Genomic DNA, 14,815 nt, shown 5'->3' on the forward strand with positions numbered 1-14,815 from the left:
CCCTCGGCGGGAGCGCCACCGCACTCCCAAGTGGTGCACTGTAGCAGTGTGCCACCGGGCCGGCCCAGGAATTACTTTCCTAATCTGATTCTGAATCATAAATAAATGATTAAGCTCAAGTAGTCTCCTGCTAGAGACCCTCCAAATAAAATCACTCTTTACAACAGTAACCATAATGGAACACATTTACACATATCATTTCACAGTTTTTAAATCACTTTCAGGTACATTTTTATCCTTTGCCACGTGATAACAGTATATAATACCAAAAACACTTGTTACCTAAAAACGAAATGTTTTATTTAAAGAAATTGTAGGGTGAAATTCTGTCTGTGGACATAATGGAAAACCCTTAATACATGAAGAAGTTGTGTGAGATGTAACCTCTAGGACTATTTATTGTTGGAGAAATACATAATAATGTGGTTGAGATACCTATTTCAATTAAGTTCTTGAGCACTTAAAAGTATATCTGGTTCCGGAATTAATCCATTTGAGTCTTATTTTCTGAAATGTTCAATAGATGAAGACACAGGTCCTGTCAATTTGAAATTTAACTTCTTCATTAAGTCAGTAAGACTGTCAGTACATATGTATAACTTGCAGATATCATAAAACCCTACCTGGAAAGCAGTATTGGCCTTCCTAGTATTATTGGGTGCCTTCCAGATGTGGAGGAGTATCTTTCCAAAGTGCTATTTTAAAACTTGACAATACTACTACTAATAAATTTTGATCTGTCACCTGGAAGAGTAGGTAAGCAAATCCTCCAGGGATTTATTTTTAGTGTTCTGTGTGAATGACCCTCTTCAATTTAAATAAGGCTTAATTATTTCTACAAAAAATAAGTCTATGGTGAGTAAAGTATATGTCCTCTGAATGCTTATGGGTTTTTGTGTAAGAGGGATGTGGTGGTGGCTAGCATATGGGACAGCACAGGTCTGTGTTAACTGAGAGATTAGTACTTTGGCTCTCTTCCTTTTTCTTTTTATTTCAAAAGATATATTTTAATAGTTCTATATTATTCAATATCTATATATCTAGAACTATATTTTCATATCGAACTATTAAAACAATTTTGCTGGAGATATAAATGAAAAGATTCCCATAATATATGATTAAATGAAAAAAAGAAAATTATAAAAACTATTATGTGATCTTGTTTTATCAAAAATTCTGTGTTAAATTTGTCTTCTGTATACCATATCCCTCAGTGGGAACAATTAGCTCTTAATGCCCAACTTGGGCCCTTTCTTCAGAGGGGCTGGTTTTCTCTCAGTGTCTGCTGCATGTGAACGTATTTTCTGTTTGTTTATATAAATGAAAGTGTTCTTTGTCCAGTATCAGACCTTGATTGGAAAATGATTAGAAAGGGCTCTCTTTATCAGTTATGTGGGTCTTCATTAGAGTTGCCCATGGTATCGGGTTAGATGTGTGTGTGGCATTCTCAACACTGCTGTGCTCTCCCCGTTCCCTCTCCATAGAAGATCTTTGAATTTTGTGAATTAAACACCTCTGTGCTTTCAAGCATCGATATGAGGGTACTTCAAAAAGTTCATGGAAAAATAGAATTAAAAGATAATATGAATCTTTCCGTGAACTCTTTGAAAACTGCTTGTATAGTTTTTGAGCATTTCTTTGAAATAGACAGGATTTCTTTAGGAATAATTAACAGAAAGTTTTTCGATTGTAGAGAACAAGAAATACATTGGTAGTAGTCTGGGCCAGCGTTGGAGCTTGGGGAATTGGGGCGAAGTGGGATCCAGCTGGAATAGTGTCAGCTTTTAACGTTGGGCCCTTCCCTAGACATTCCTTTCACTGTTAGTGCTTGTCTTTTTGCTAGCTTTCCTTTGTGTTTTCTCTTTCTTCAGTTCATGAACTGAACATTAAACTTATTATTGAAGTATAATATACTTGTGGGAAAGTGCACATACTATAAGTGTATTTTTTACAAACTGAACACACCCATGTGACTTGTATAAAGAAATAGAACACATAGCACATCAGAAACCCCCTTGTGTTCCCTTTCATGTGGACTTGTTAACTCTTCATAAGCAGAGTGAAAAGTGCATTTCAGTGCATGAAAGGTTTCAGATTTTCTGTATAATGTCTCATTTGGAGTATAATAAGTTCTCTTTTTACTCTTGGAGGTATCTTTCTACCTTATATTTAGCTATTCATCTAAGTTGTCAGAGCCTTTCATTTTCCCAGCTGTGCATATCTTAATAGATTATTTTCTTTGACTAAAAATACCTTCTTATAATATGTGCATAATAAATTAGCTCTTGTTTCTATTCACTGTGTAAGAAAACATAGTCCAGAGAGTAAGAAATGGATAGAATGAATGGCATTTTGCTTTTAATAGCTCTTGCATATAGTTACAGTAGTAATGAAGTGAGAATAATGTTAGAAAAAGCTTTGAATATTGTCAGAAAATGATCAAAAGCCTAAGTGCTTGCAGGGTTCTGGTTACCATGGTGACTAAGACTGTTGAAGCAGAATGGAATACTTGGTGGGATTATATAAGGCAGCATCTTGAGACATGTATTTGAGAAACACAGCTGTGTCCATCAGTGATATCCATAACTTGTGGTGCTTTGCAAAAGCAGAGGCCTCCAAGTCACCAATTATTTGACTCCAGAGGAGCAAATACACAAAGCCAGAACAAGCTTGGAGACCATTAAAAATATATATATATATATTTCAAACTATGGAGTGGCATTTCCTCCTCCTAAGTACACCAAAGTGAAGTGTAATAATCTTAAAAAGAAATAATTACAGAAATTGTTTTTATTAAATATGCTCCCAAAATTCAAATTAAGGAAGAAATCATCTACAGTGCTTTCTTTATAAGCCTATTTTTAGGATGCCCTTGTTTCTAAATAAGAGAGAGAACTGAGAAATTAACAGTTTGTTCCGTTGTCCCCTTCTTCCCCTTACCTGCCCTTTCTTCCTTCCCTCCCTCTTCCTTCTCCTAGAGGCATTTTCTACAAACTGGTAGTAGTAAGGTACATGTTATTTCAGAGATCATACCCTAAACTGTCTGTACAAGTTTGTGATACGTGCTTTCATTTTATATGGCTTAGCACTCAAAAGAATTGGACTTGCATTTGAGGTAGACTGCCACCAGAGTACAGCAGCTATCTTGATTGCATGGCCTAGAAAAGCATAGGCTAATAGAAATTTAATGAGAGCCATAAATGTAATTTAAAATTTTCTAGCTCATTAAGAATATAAAAAGAAAAAAGTGAAAATAATTTTAATAACATATTTTAATTGATCCAGTATATCACAAGTATTTTATTTCAACATGTAGTCAATATAGAAAAATTACTAATGAGATACTTTACATTCTTTTTTTTATACTAAGTCTTAGAAATACACTGAATAAATATTCACCCTTATATACATTTCAGTTCAGATTAGCCTCATTTCAGTGTCCAGTAGCCATATGTGGCTATTGGTTCAGGCAAAATTCCTCCCAGTTTTAGCTTTGTTCTTAAAATGGCTCACTGTAATTTCCAGTAAATCCATATGGGCTATTTTGGGGTTGTCTTCTTCACTGGTCTATCAGGTGTCCCCATTTGCTTCTTCTGTCTCCTCCTACACAGATGCGGATGGCACACAGGTCTTTTGGCTGTTGGTGATTTGTCTCCATCCACCTGTATTTTGGGATTTGAGGGATATTACAAAATACTACAGGCTGAGTGGCTTAAACAACAGAAATTTATTTTCTCATGGTTCTGGAGGCTAGAAGTCCAAGATCAAGGTTGCGGCAGATTTGGTTTCTTCTGAGCCTTTCTCCTTGGCTTGTAGATGGCCGCCATCTGCCTGTGTCCTAACGTGATAGTCATGTGCACATGCGTTCCTGATTATTTTTCTGGGTGTCCTAATCTTTTCTCATAAGTACGCAAGTTATATTGCATTAGGGCCCACCCTAAAGCCCTCATTTTAACTTTTTTACTTCTTTAAAGGCCTTATCTCCAAATACAGTCACATTCTGAGTTACTGGGAGTTAGAGCTTCAACATATGAATTTCAGAGGTAAATAGTTCAGCCCATACCACTCAGTTTTGCTGAAATGTTGTCTGTGGGTTTTTGATTTTGTTATCTGGTTGTTCTATCTGTCCTTTGAAGGTATTTGAGTAAATTATGCTGCCACCATTTCCCCAGAATCCAGAAAATCAGCTATATAAATGCTATAGCAAAATATTGAACAATAGGATAGGTTGGAATGTTTCTCAATAGTTTTTTTAATTATCAAAGCTCCATCTGGTCTTATAAGCTCAAAGCTGGTCTTATAAATTAGATCTTAATTGTCAGGTCGGGCTAGGAACAAAGAGAGGGCGTCTTTCCCTTTTAAGTTGCTGGTGGAAGCTAGATCAGGGATTGGTTTTAGGGGAAGAGTATTTGTGGTTAGTTTTAAAGATAGTCCAGGAGGAGTATAAAGAGACAGAATAAAAAGCATGTGTTAAGAACCTTGAAGAATTTGTTAAATCCTCAAAACAAACTCATTAGTGTCTGTTGTTTTGGTTCTACAGATGAGAAAACCAAAACTTTGACAGATAAAGTAATAGCCTATGTTAATAGGTGGGTAATACTGTGGGAACTGCTACTTCAGAGAAGTTTTTCCTCAATACAGGAGATAAGGATCCCCAGACTCACAGAGGAGCTCCGATAGCCTCTTCTCTGGCGGTAACACAGACCAATGCTTGACTCTAGGAGTGGAGGCAGTTGGCTCTCTGGCTTCTTGTACTTGTTTTCTTGATTCTCAGAGGAATCCACATTTGTAGAGCTCCTTTGGGTATCATCATACCTACAAGATAGTCACAGAAGTTTGCCAGGACAAGTGAGTGTAAGGCACCAAAATCCTAGGGGGGCATGAAATTTAAAATTTGGCGATTTTTCTATTTTTTCTGTTTTTCTATGAGTAAGGTACTATTGGAAAATAAAGTAATTAATAGCTCTGTGTCTAAATGTAACAATTTTTATACCTGCCTTAGAGCTGGTTCACAGGAGGAGGAGATACCATTCCACAGCTTTATGTGACTTGTCATATCTGAATTCAAACTAGGAGTGATTATTCAAAGCTTTTCATCTTCATAAACCATCATTGGAAATGAAACAGTGTACTGAGTGCCTTCTGTGTGCCTGCACCATTCCAGGCACTGAGCTAGGGATGGGGTAGGATACAGAGATAAATAGGGTGCCTGCCTTCAAGTGAATCAAGCACCCTTGACCGTTTTTTCTTTCTAATTCAAAAAAAGCTTTGCTTGCTTGTCAGTAAACAGAGGAGTTGATATAGTGGTATCATTAAGGACCCCTTAATAGCCCGGGACTGCTGATACCCTTGGCACTTTCACACTTACAGATCTACTCCTATACATAATTTTTTTTTTTTTTGTTCCCAAGTTTTATTCAAGAACTCATTCAAAGTAGCCCAGATAAATGAATTTTAATCCTCATCTTCCTCCTCTTCTTCATCCTGGTTAATCTGGAAGTAACATAATTCGTAACTCTCTTTGCTGTTAGCGACTACACACAACCTATCACATAGATTATTCTCCAAATATTTATTTTTTGTGAGATATTTCAAATACCTTTTGGAAGAAGACACCTCAGAAGTTACAGTGATCTTGTTCTTGCTCCTTTCGATGGTTACAACCCCTCCACCAATATTTCCAGCTTTTCCATTCACTTTGATTCTCTCTTGGAGAATCTGCTAAAAATTGGCAGCATCCATGATCCCATCTTCTGCAGGATGGGTGCAGTCAAGAGTGAACATCAATACTTGCTTCTTTTTTTGCTCCCTTCACCACAAGTTTTTTCACGGGCACCATGGCAGCAGCAGAGCCTACACATGAATTTAAAAATCGAGTATACTAGTGAGTAAAACAGTTACTGGTGCTAAATAAGGAAATGACCGATTGGGCTTTGCAAGTCTCAAATACAGTTTTGTCTAGTATACAAATGAATACAGAAGCATAGGTTGGAACAGAGGTGTCCCTGTAATAAGTCTTGTCTGTGTAAACAAGAAAACCTTATTCACAGAAGGTGGGTTATTTCTTGGCCTCTGACCACAGCTTTGTTGGAGGTCAGCAGCATCCTAAGACCTGGGAAGCAGACTGAATTCCCAGAAAAGAATTTTACTAATGTAGAAAATCCAAGTTGTTATTACATATGGTAGAAAAGAGAAAGCATTGGGTTAGGGGTAAGAAGGTTTGAATTTGAATTATAGCTCTACAATTTATGGGCATGAGTGCCCAGACAGCAACTTACTGTATGCATATATGTATGTATATATGTATATATTTGTGTGTGTGTGTACAGAGGGTCTTCAAAAATTTCATGGAAATCTTCATATTATCTTTTCCTTCTGTGTTTCCACAAACTTTTTGATGTACACTTATACGTGTGGGTATATGTATATATACATGTTCTCTGTGAAAGCCAAGCATTTAAGGACCAGTCTAAGGAAAGAGAAGCCAATGAAAGAGATTGTAAGAACACAGAGAAGACACACTTACATGATGATGAGGAAGTGGTGAACAGTGTAATGCCATAAAAAGGGCTGATATAGGAAGACTGAAAAGTGTCCATTGGGCTTGAATTTTAGTTGTACGTTGACATCAATGATCTTAGCTAATTCAGTTTAGTAAAGATGGTGGATTTATAGAAACTTGAAAGAAGTTTTCCGAGTTTGATGTCTCAACGTTACACTTGAAACATCTCTGAGCATCAGGTTGAATCACTTGCACTGCGTTTCTCCCTGACTTCTATTGATAGAGTTGAGAATTTTAAAAAGAGAGAGATTAGTGTCATACTTCCACTTTCCTCTGAAGCCTTGAAAGAAGAATCTGAGCAGCCAATTTATAACATAGGTGCATTTGCAAAAAGTGAAATATAAGGTCATTAAACTTCTGGAGTAATTCACAGAGCCCCATTTAATTTGATTCTATGGACCATTAATTTCCCATCTCTCCTGGCAGTAATAATAACCAAATGATATATTCAGAGTTTAAAATCAGAGTCAAGCTCTGACTAGTAATGTGTCTAAAACTCTTTATAAAGTACCTTAGTTAATTTTAGACTCTAATTATATTATAGAGGTTTTTATATTAGCTTCTGTGATGTGTTTCATTACAAAAAGGGTGATCTTAGGACTTATCCTTTAGGAAATTTTTTAAAAAATGTATCCCTGTTTTGAAAAAGGAACTGCTATCTTTTTAGCTGATTCTTTAGAAGGAGTGGACATATTCTAAATTCTTTTGAGAAAAATAGTATAGAATTTAGCCAACATTGTTCATAGCTGTAAATCAAAAAATACTTGTATGTTATAACTTACTGTTAGGAGCCTTGTTCTAGCCTTTTAGATCATTTTTTATGTACATTTAGCCTTCATACAATATGCCCTTCCCCTAAAACCCTTTGTATCGAACACCTGAAATTATATAGTCATGAAATAAAACACTGGGTTATAGTTCCGTTTTCTCCCTTAACAGGATGTATTACTGAGATTTATTAAATTTGTCAGTTTTGGAAAATCAAAAGAACTTGCAGGCAAATGCTTACTTGAAAATTCGCCTAAAGATTTTATCTTTAAAGAAGCACCCAGCAACTATCAGTTGTCACAAAGTTGATGTTGCTGACAAATGGTTTTATATAATAATAGTCTTTCTAATAACAGCTGCTTGATAAGAATCTTAAAGATTCTAGCAGCAACTTCCATTTTAAAATATCTGATTAGGTCTTCTTAATGCAACCTCTCACTAGAGATCCATGGAGATATGAAAAAGATGGAAACTTGGGCCGGCCCGTGGCTCACTCGGTAGAGTGCGGTGCTGATAACACCAAGGCAAGGGTTCGGATCCCATATAGGGATGGCCGGTTCACTCACTGGGTGAGCGTGGTGCTGACAACACCAAGTTAAGGGTTAAAAAAAAAAAAAAAAAAAAAGAAAAAGATGGAAACTTGCAATAAATGTGGAAAACTAATATCTATAGTTAACCTGTTTCTATAATCTGAAATGACTTTCTGCTTATCATAAAGATAATGGAAATGGATTAAAAAATGCAATTACTAGCTCATTCTTGCTGTGTGTGCCTGATAATTTCAGGCAAGAAAACCTTTGGTTTTCTTATCCATTGTCTTAACTTCCAGAAGTTTATTAGTGTGAAGATGTTTATTGCAGCATTTTTATAATGGAAAAACTAGAAACAATATAAATGCCCTCCTTGGTTAAATAATTCTATAAATATTAAGGAAACCTGATATATTATTAAAAAGGCATGTTGCAGAATATTATGTATAGTTTAATCCCGTTTGTGTAAAATAATGAAAAAACTCACATATATACTTAAATGTGCATAGAAAAATTCTTTTTTCTTTTTCTTTTTTGGCAGCTGGCCATTACAGGTATCTGAACCCATGACCTTGTTGTTATAAGGCTGCGCTCTAACCAACTGAGCTAACTGGCCAGCCCAGAAAAATTATTCTTAATGGTGATTATTTCTGGAGACTAGAATTAAGGTGAAAAGTGATGGAATATTTTTTACTTCTTGCTTTATATGCTTTATTATATTTTTGTTTTCCAAGAGACTTATGTTATTTTCAAAATTGAAAAAGAAAGAAACATAAGGTTTCTGTGAGAGGTTGTTTGTAAAAATGATTTCCCTTCCTTTTATCCTTGCCTGCAAATAGTCCCCTCCTGCACTGCCCCTGGGCGTGGACATGAGATTTGCTTTGGCCAATGGGACAATAGCAAATATGATGCAAAGGCTTGAAAAGAAAAATGCACATTAGCCTTTACCCTCTCTTTTTCTCTTGGGATCCTTGCAACCAGCTCCCATGTAAACAAACCCAAGTTAGCCTGCTAGATGATGAGATACATGTGACCAAGCAAGCAACTATTGGACATTTGAGGAAGGCCGTTTATTACTAGCTGTCTGAATTGCATGAGTGAGGTCTGTATGAGATGGTAGAACTGTCCAGCTGAACCCAGCTCAAATTACTAGTCCACCAAATCATTAGCTAATAAATGGTCTTTGTTTTAAACTGCTGAGATTTGAAGAGGTTTGTTATACAGCAAAAGTTAACTAAGTCTCCAACCACAAAATCAGTGCCTACCCTTCTACTTCATATTTACTGCTTTATGAGATAACAGGATTACTACTTCTAAAAATTATTTTAAGCAAAAGGTGTAGGGGAAAGAAATATTGTCACTGTCACATTAAACATACTGAGAGCTATAAAACCCATGAGTAAAGCCCAATTTGTGGAATAGACATGAAGAATTCTCTGGCAGTTGGTAGATTTTTATATATCCATTGGTTCAGGGTGTCAGAGAACCAAACTGCAGGGATATGTGAAGATCCCACTTTTATCCAGCTATCCTGACTCTAGATGATATAATCCTGCTGGGCTGATTGTGCTAGGAACCGCAATCCATGTGTAGACCTGAGAAAGGAATTGATCCCTTTTCCCCCACCAAAAGACATACTATAGGAAGAAGAGTTAGCAAACACAGAGCCTTGGGAAGATCATAACCTTGTTCTAGTCAAATCCCCAAACAGGTTTATTCCAAAAGCAAGATTAATCACTCTCTCCTTTCCCCTTTACACCCACACAACAAGGGAATGAAAACATCTTCCTCAGTATTCAGACTTTTGAAAATTATCTATAATGAAGCTATGAGAAAATTTTGGAAAATTGTATGTCTTTTGCAATAAAGTGCTGCAGATTGTGGCTTCTATGAAAAGAGCATAAAACCATAAGAAGAGAACAAGCTAAGATTAAATAAGGCAAGAAAGACTTTCAGCAAACCAAAAATGCAGTATCAGGATTAAAATTCACATAAGACAATGAAGAGTAGAACTGATACTACTTTAGAAACATTAAATTAGTGATGTTCAGGAAGAATTGGAGATGATCTCTCAGTATCCAAAGAGAAAATGATAAATATGGAGTCAAGAGAATGAAGATGATACAGCTGAAGAATTATCATTATTTTTGATGGAAAAACCAGAAAAATTGGAATAGAAAAACTAAAGGGAAAATCTAAAAAAAATTTGTAGCATTTGGAAAACATCTAGGTAAGCAGATCAAGAAGGACATATTCAGAAAACATGCTCATTTGGGGGAAAAATTGTTTGGAGATATACATCTGCTGGCCAAGAAATAATTAAAAAGGAAATCATACATTAAAATGTCATCATAGTATATAGGCTTGATGAATTAGCCACATGCAACTATCAAAAGGTACCGTACCCAGTTCCTCACAAGGAAAACTTTTTAGCAAAACATAGCCGATTGAACAAGCCACACTTTTAAAATGGCTTTTTCAATGATGGTTAAAAAGTACTTTTATTTGAATTGTTATTTCTCATTTTGATAACCCCAAAATTGAGCACAAGAAATTCTTCTATTAAAAAATAAAAATAAGAAATTCTATAAAACCTTTTGCTTCAAGCAGGGATTACTGTTTTGGACAGTCAACAAAATAGAAATTCAACTTCTTTAAGTAAAGCAACAAAATAAATATGACTAGAAAAGAGTCTGGCAAGAAATACACTAAAATATTAAATGTAATTGGTTAGGTCGTGGGACTGTTCTTTTTCATCTTATACTTTTTTCTTTTCGTAATGTAAATTATTTATTTAAAACCTCTTTTTCAAAGTAACATATGCATATACACATATACACAATTATCTGCTTGTAAATAATAAATGAAGACTTCTCCAGAATGGGAAATTGAGTTGCTGGGAGCAGGAGTAGGGGTGACTTACTTTTTACTCTATACGTACCTTTGGTGCTTTTTGTATTTTTTTCTGTGTGTGTAAATTACCAATTCAGAAAATGAGTGAAAATAGAATTTCATTATTAAAAATATCATATGCTTGGGCCGGCCCGGTGGCGCACTGGAGAGTGCGCTGCTTGGGAGTGCGGCGGCGCTCCTGCCAAGGGTTCAGATCCCATGTGGAGACCAGTTCCCGCTCACCGGCTGAGCGCGGTGCGGGCGCAACACTGAGGGTTGCGATCCTGTTGCTGGTCCCCGGTATGGGTGCGACACCGAGGGTTGCGATCCTGTTACCGGTCAGTAAAAAAAAGAGAAAAAGGAAAAAAAAAATATATATATATCATATGCTTTTAAAAAGGTGAAATAAGGCAATAGGGCTTATACTATAAAGAAGTATTTCTCTAGAACATCCCTCTTACCACGAGTTCTATTTTTCAGAGGCAACTACTTTTTTTTTTTTTTCTTCCCCCTTTTTGTCTTTTTTCGTGACCGGTAATGGGATCGCAACCCTCGGTGTCGCACCCGTACCGCAACTGGCAACGGGATCGCAACCCTCGGTGTCGCGCTCGCACCGCGCTCAACCAGTGAGCGGACCGGTCTCTATATGGGATCCGAACCCTCGGCGGGAGCGCCGCCGTGCTCCCAAGTGCCGCACTCTACCGAGTGCGCCACCGGGCCGGCCCAGAGGCAACTACTTTTGACTGTTTCTAATTTTAGTTCTGATGTTGACCTTCATTTCTCAATTTCACCATTTATCAATTTATACATTTTCCATTGATATCTTGTCATGATAAATAAAGATTTCATTTGTGTAAAAGCTACTCTTTTCCCTGCCTCTTACTCCCCATAGAAACAGTAGCAGTAATCATGATCCTATATCATACTTTACTATATTATGCTATGCTGATAGCAGCTAACACTTATGAGTGCTTACTGTATGCCAGGCCTGTCCCAAGTACTTCGCACATCCTGTCTGATCCCCACCACACCCTCTGAGTTTACATTACTGCTGTTCTCAGTTTTCCCATTATTCATTTTATTATTCATATCCAGCAGCACACTTTTCTTATGCTAGTCATAGATGGTAGTATTCTCTAATTTTTTTGAGTTTTTACTAAGCGTTATATATTGTTTTTAGCTTTTTACACGTATTACCTCATTTACTGTTCTCATCAAATCTACGACTTGGGTGCTGTTATTATTATTCACATTTTATAAATGAGAAACTAAGGCATAGAGTTTACTTACCAAGATCACAGAGATAGATGGTGCCCAAGCCAGTCTGACTTCAAAACCCAGCCCCTTAGTCCTCACACCATGTTGATGGTATCTTCAGTTCTCATTGCATGAGATGAGGAAATTGTCACTCCCACTACTTCTTCCATCTTTTCTCCTCTTCTATCCTTTGTTTTAGTCAGTTATAACTTTACATTTTTATTTCATGGAACATAAAACTTACTTACCATTCTATAATCACATTACATATTTTGTGTTTTATCTATACATGTATACATGGGTTCTAAAAGTTGAAAATGAGTAATAAATAGCATTTTAACATGACTGTGTAAATATTGTGTATAGGGGAGCCAGGAATTGTGCAACGTTTACCTTTCCTTCCCTTTGTTTCCAATGTGTAGTTCCAATGTAAGGAATTCATTCCTAGGTTCAAATTCAAATGAATCACTCTTTTTAACACTGTTAGTTAAAATCATATTTGCCTTTCTTGTACAGTTTATGTATTAAATCATGTAGTAAATATAAATTGCTTAGAACAGTATCCCAGGATTAACTTTTTCTGTTCTTGTGGGTTGGATCTACTTTTCCTGGGATTCTGTGCCCACTTCCTTGTTTTGTTTTCTTGTTTTGGTGGAGTGCATCCTCAGGGAACTTCTTAAGGTTGGGTACATGGAGGTACCATTTCTAAGTCCTTCCATGTCTGAAGAAGTCATTATTTAGCCCCACACTTGATTAATAGAATGTTGAAGGCAGTTTTCCTTTTTTTTCTCCCCCATCCAATATTACTGATAATAATTCTGCTGCTAATCTGATTCTTATGTCCTTGTTGTTTGTTGTTCCTGTTCTGAAATTTTACAAAAATAGGTCATTTTTTATTTATCCAGTTTGGTACCTTGTAGGTCCTTAATTTTTAGACTGTATTTCGTCCCCTAACTTTTTGTTCTAATCTCTTTTCTCTGGCACTTTATTATTGATCTTCTCTCTTCTATTTTCCATCTCATTGTTTTTCTTTAGCTTTGTAGGAGATTTCATCAAAATGATCTTATACAGGCCGAGCCCGTGGCACACTTGGGAGAGTGTGGCTGCGCTCCCGCTGCGGGTTCAGATCCTATATAGGGATGGCCGCTGCGCTCACTGGCTGAGCGTGGTGCAGCCGGTCTCCAAAAAAAAAAAAAAGATCTTATACTTCTTCCAACGAAGTATTATTTTAGCAATCATAATTTTTTTTTTTTTGTCTTTTTCCGTGTCCGGCAACGGATCGCAACCCTCAGTGTCGCCCCCGTACCGGCAACGGGATCGCAGCCCTCGGTGTTGCTCCTGCGCCTCGCTCAGCCAGTGAGTGGGAACCGGTCTGTATGTGGGATCCGAACCCTCGGCGGGAGCGCCGCCGCGCTTCCCAAGCGGTGCACTATAGCAGTGCGCTACCAGGCCGGCCCAGCAATCATAATTTTTAATTCACAACCTCTTTCTTTGTTCTGAGTTCCTTTTCTCATTGAATCTTGCTATTATTATTATGAATGAAATAATTCTGAGAATACTAATTTAAATTGTTATGTTTTTCATCCTCTTCTCTAAATTAACCATGTTTCTGTCATATTGCAGACTTTCCTCCAATGTCTAATAAATTCTTACTGAAGAATGACATACTAGAAAGCCAAGATCCCTTTTTATTTAGACAAGGTTTGTTGATTGAGAGATTTGCTTTATGCCGAGCAGGCTGACCTTGTTCTGAGTCCACCCCCACCCTAACCAATGCCAGAATGAGAAGTTTATCCAATTTCTTCTGTGAAAAACTTCTCTCTCTTTCCCCTTCCTTCCTTCTGGTCATTTCTCTCCCTCTCTCTTCCTTTCTCTGTACCTGGGAAGGTAAACTGGTTGCTCAGTTATTTTGCATTTGGGGTGGAGGGTGAACCTTTAATTGGTCTCCTTGTTTGGAACAATACTTTTCATTCCCTTTTTTCTTTTGTAATTTCCCTGTATTTGGCTCCTTTCACATGTTTTCACATGGAGCGCCTTTCACATATTTTCTAGGTTCCAGCTTTCTCTGTTATGCAAGTTACTGGGCTGGACATTTCCAGTTTGCTCCTCCAGATCTGCTTTCCCCCCTTTTGTGTCTGCTCCTACCCTTGGAGACTAATCTTTATTTTTTTTTAATTTATTTTTTTGTCTTTTTCGTGACCGTTAAGGGGATCACAACCCTTGGTGTGGTGTTGCCCACACCGCGCTCAGCCAGTGAGCGCACTGGCCATTCCTATATAGGATCCGAACCGCGGCGGGAGCGTCGCTGCGCTCCCAGCGCTGCACCCTCCCGAGTGTGCCACAGGGCCGGCCCGGAGACTAATCTTTATAACAGGGTTTCTTTGCCCTCTGGTTTCCAGTTGGGTTCCGCCAGGGGAAGGCACCAGCAGCAGGCTGGAGGGTGTGTTTCCTTAGCTCCCTCCCTTAAGTTTCAATAACTGCTCTCTCCCCCTGCTGCATCAGGCCTGAGGGTGCTCTAGCAGGCCTTGTTGGTTTCCCTTTTCTCTGTTCACATAACATTATAGCCTCTTTGTTAACACTTCTCAGTGACCCGTTTGTGTGTGTCATCTCTTTCCTACCAGGATTTTTGACTGGTAGGAAATAATAACACTGATATTTCTTCATGTAATAATGATATTTCTTCATCTAATGTTGTTCTTCCAGAAGTATGAAGTCTCATCTGTTGATTTCCTCCCCCTCTATTTCTTCATATAGTCTTGACAGAGAGAGAAGATAAAGTTATATGCTCAGTCCATCATGCATTGCT

The 14,815-nt window shown here is 37.4% G+C and overlaps 1 protein-coding gene across 1 annotated transcript in view; it reads left to right on the top strand.

The window, feature by feature from the left end:
- SCAI (suppressor of cancer cell invasion) overlaps nucleotides 1-14,815 on the top strand; it is a gene marked incomplete at its 3' end in the record, with an annotated part of 95,776 nt that overhangs the window by 23,718 nt on the left and 57,243 nt on the right. The window lies entirely within an intron of this gene.

The sequence above is a fragment of the Galeopterus variegatus genome, unplaced genomic scaffold (genome assembly GCF_000696425.1).
Source record: "Galeopterus variegatus unplaced genomic scaffold, G_variegatus-3.0.2 Scaffold549, whole genome shotgun sequence".
In the NCBI taxonomy this organism is placed as follows: domain Eukaryota; kingdom Metazoa; phylum Chordata; class Mammalia; order Dermoptera; family Cynocephalidae; genus Galeopterus; species Galeopterus variegatus.